The 3,873-nt window shown below is 30.3% G+C and overlaps 1 long non-coding RNA gene across 1 annotated transcript in view; it reads right to left on the bottom strand.

Moving 5' to 3' along the window:
- Positions 1-772: 772 nt before the first annotated feature.
- The window catches only part of LOC139425982 (uncharacterized), a 68,134-nt gene continuing 65,033 nt past the window's right edge, over positions 773-3,873 (bottom strand). The window contains exons 2-3 of the long non-coding RNA XR_011637192.1: positions 1,653-1,863; positions 773-970 (exon numbers count right to left, since the gene is read on the bottom strand). This is a non-coding gene — a long non-coding RNA (uncharacterized lncRNA). The remainder of the gene's footprint in view (positions 971-1,652; positions 1,864-3,873) is intronic.

The following is a 3,873-nucleotide window of genomic DNA, read 5'->3' as shown; positions in this document are numbered from 1 at the left end:
ATATTAATAAGAAAATAGATTTTTTAAAAAAAATATAATAAGAAATCAGCTCATTTCTAAATGCTCTAAAACAAATCTTGTTTTGGTCGGTTATTTGTTCAAAATGACAGTAAGATTTTTGGTGAATAAAAAAGAATTAGCGCTTTGCTTTCTTTAATGCCAATATTGACCACTTTTTTTGCTTTTTTTCTATCTCGTGAGCCAAAAAGAAACCCAGTTTCCATGACAACGGCCGTCTTTATTTGTAGTGCTAATTTGAAATTTGAACGGAAGTATAATTCGCTTTGAAAAGTTTACAACAAAGGTATCTAAGAATGTATATACAAAAATTTGTGTGATTATGTGACATTACAAACGAAAATGAGCCATATATAACATGAAAATAGAAACAGAAGCATAGATATTGATAAAAAGTTTTAATCCTAACAAAAAGTACATACGATATTTTTTTGTTCGGTAGAATGCATTTAAGACACGGAAATTTTTCACCAGCCGTAAATTTGGCGGAAAGCTATGCTGCTTAAGATTGCTGTATTTACTGTTTGTTTGTCACTGGCATTGCACTTTCTGTGTGCATTAAATGGATGTATCTCCTTATTTATTGAAAAAGAACGAATATAGATTTTAAAATATTTAATTAGTCATACAATGAATATAGTTTCCTAGAAGAAATAGGAAACTAACTCTTTCAGAACAGACAACAAAATTTTTAAAGATGATATGAAAGGAATGAACTGTAGTTAATGCAAATAAATAAGAAAAGTTTACTTACCTTCAAAAAAATCGACGATTTCAAAGACAACTTGCATTAGATGCAAGCTTCAACAACAAAATCGGCCATTAGTCAACAGTTACAAAAAAAGTTGTGGTTCACAGTTAAAGCTTGTGCCTCTCTTCGTACGAAAGTTTGGAGCAATCGATTGCGCCATGAACGTATTTCTCGATCATATTTACCAATTTATGGCACAACCTAAATAAAACAATTTTTCATTTAACCAATTTATGGTGCAAATAGCAACTTTCTACTAAGTGTTGGTTAAACACTTACCCAGATTTTTTACAGTGTAATCATGCAAACACACTTTAAACTAATAAAATCAATCATGTAAATAAAACTAAAATTAATAAAACGTAATCATTTAAATAAACTAAGAACAATTAAAAGTAGCTATGTAAATTAACAAATAGCAATTGTGTATAGTTTTCTTGTTTTCATACCTAACAGTAACTATTCTTCACACAGTTAAATCTTTTTTATTGTTGTTTCCATATTTACAAAACAAAAATTTAAAAAAATATATAAACTAAAAGCAAATATAAACTTAATAAACCAAAATCAAATATAAACTAAATAAACTAATGTTATTGTAAATTAACAAATATTTTACCTTATATGTAAATTAACAAATAGCTATAGTGTATATTTTTCTTGTTTTCATACGTAACAATAACTATTCCTTACACAGTCTAATTTTACTGTTGTCTCCATAGTTACTAAACAAAAATTTAAAAAAATATATAAACAGAAATTCTTAAATATTTTTTTCATTTTTCTTGCTATTGTCTGGGGTTATTAACAATCTTATATAACTAACCCTTGTAAACGGGAAACAATGAAACATTAGCATCATAGGTATAAAATAACACAATACCTGCTGTCTGTAATATGAGTTGTGTAGAAGCTTCTGCAAAGATATATAAAAACATCGGGAAATCAAATTTATATCTTTTGCTGATTCTGAAGATGGCAGTCATCTTTTCCAGCCGATCACAAATTACTAAGATTGATGAAGCTATTTCCATAACTACTGCTACCCACGCACTAACTGCATAAATGGTTCTATTTTAATCAAAGGGGCGGATCTGAAACATTAGGAATTGATATCAGTTCCCTCAAAAAGAAATTGAGGTAACATTAAGTGGTGTTTTATTAAAGCAACTACTCTCAAAATAGAGTTTCATAAAAGATAAAAATATAGTTTTATTTTTGTATAAATGTTTATTTGAACTTCGATTTTAGTCAAATATTTTAAACATAACTATAAATTATCAAGCAGTTTATTTATATATTTAAAGCTTCACTAAGTTAAATTACAATGTAAGAAGCATCTGTTACACTCTTTCGTAAACGGAAAAGGTATCTCGAAGTTACGTGATTTTCTCTGTCATCACACTTTCTCCTTCTCCGTTACCATGTGTTTGTCTAATCTTGCTTACTCCCCCCTCGCGTATCAGTAAGAAGTTTGTTGCAGTGATAAAAAAGTAAGCCTGACGGCAAGGGGACTCTAACCCATGATCTGCATATCACTGAGGATATTTTACATCAGCACTGTGGTCGGTGCAAGCCGGATGGGGAGTTCATATCGACCAACCATCGCTGGGTTTCGAAACCGGTTCACCTCACTGGAATGTGAACGCTCTATCCCCTGGGCCATCATCGCTCGGTAATGGGCATATTATTTTATTTTAGAACCGTCGTAGAACAGCCGACTCAATTTTGGGTTTACGACTACTAATGTTCAACTCCGTAGCCTTGTAATTTTGAACCAATAAAGAAGACAAGGAAACTCCTGGATCAGTACCCCCAGAGGTATGATTTGTATAGGGAACATGAAGGACTTTATGACTCGACAGATTTAACGTAGATCAGTCACCATTTACCACACGGAGAGTCTTTGGCAGCTGGTGATCGAACCCACGACCTCTTAGATATGATATAGACCTCTTAGACAAGCAAAGTTTGCCGAAACTATGGTAATAAAAAGATGAAACATGGGAAGAACTGAGAAATCACACAACATTAAGACTCTTAATACTATAAAAATTGACTTAACGTTGACAATATCGGTATTTTAGGGATAATATAATACAAATTTGTTGAAAGATGTTAAATTTAAATGTGTTTGAGCCCTAGTACAGTGTAATCAATCTTAAATTTTCAGAACAGCATGATTCCACTTGGCTCTATATTAAATTTGCAGCAAAACTGAACAATGTTAAGGTTTCATCGCGCTCCGGAAATTTTAAAACTATTGCTGAAAATTAAACTCCAGAGGCAAAAGTCAAGTTTGTCTTTCATGTGAGACAAGTATTAGAAGTTACTTATCATAATATATAATGAAGACTATTAAATAAATATGCTCTCTCTCTATTTTTTTATTAAAAGCAACCAATGAAAAGTTTACGTGCTTTAAATGCAATAAATTTTTATTCCTTTTTGAAATTTCCTGCCTCATATGGTCTCTGGTGCTTTTGTGGTTTCCTTTTAAGATCGTCAAACATATTTTCTTTCAGCAGCTTAAAGTACTTCATTTTAATATTCAAAAAGGATAAAATTTCATTTTTAAAAATAAAGTTATAAATTCTTCTTATACCAGTGGGGAAATTTATTCCCTAAACATGAGAGCATAAATGCAACTTATAAACGCTTTTAATATGCTCTTAAGAAATACTTAGGGATAATCTTAGGAGAATAGCCACTATAAGATTTGTTGAATTTTTCGAATATCTTTTAAGATAGCTTGGTTATTAATTTGCATGTGGGTAAATTTTCATCCATAGGTAAATAAGTAAATCTCATTGCATAAAAGTGTGAATTTTTACTCATGAGTAAAGATTTATAAAGCTTCTACATTAATAAAAATCATTGTATAAATTTATCTTTGTATTATAAAGTGACCAGTATTTTTTTATCTGCAATATAGTAACAAATGTTCTTCGGTGAAGAAGTTACATGCATCGTATGATGACATTCAACTATATATTTTTTTAATCCCTCTCTGATGTAACAGATGCAACTTTTAGTAGTAATTATTTAAAATACCTAACGAAATGCGTATTATATATATATATATTGCAAGCTTCAACAACAAA

Source organism: Parasteatoda tepidariorum, chromosome 7 (genome assembly GCF_043381705.1).
Source record: "Parasteatoda tepidariorum isolate YZ-2023 chromosome 7, CAS_Ptep_4.0, whole genome shotgun sequence".
In the NCBI taxonomy this organism is placed as follows: domain Eukaryota; kingdom Metazoa; phylum Arthropoda; class Arachnida; order Araneae; family Theridiidae; genus Parasteatoda; species Parasteatoda tepidariorum.
This window is presented reverse-complemented; position numbering and strand designations above follow the sequence as displayed.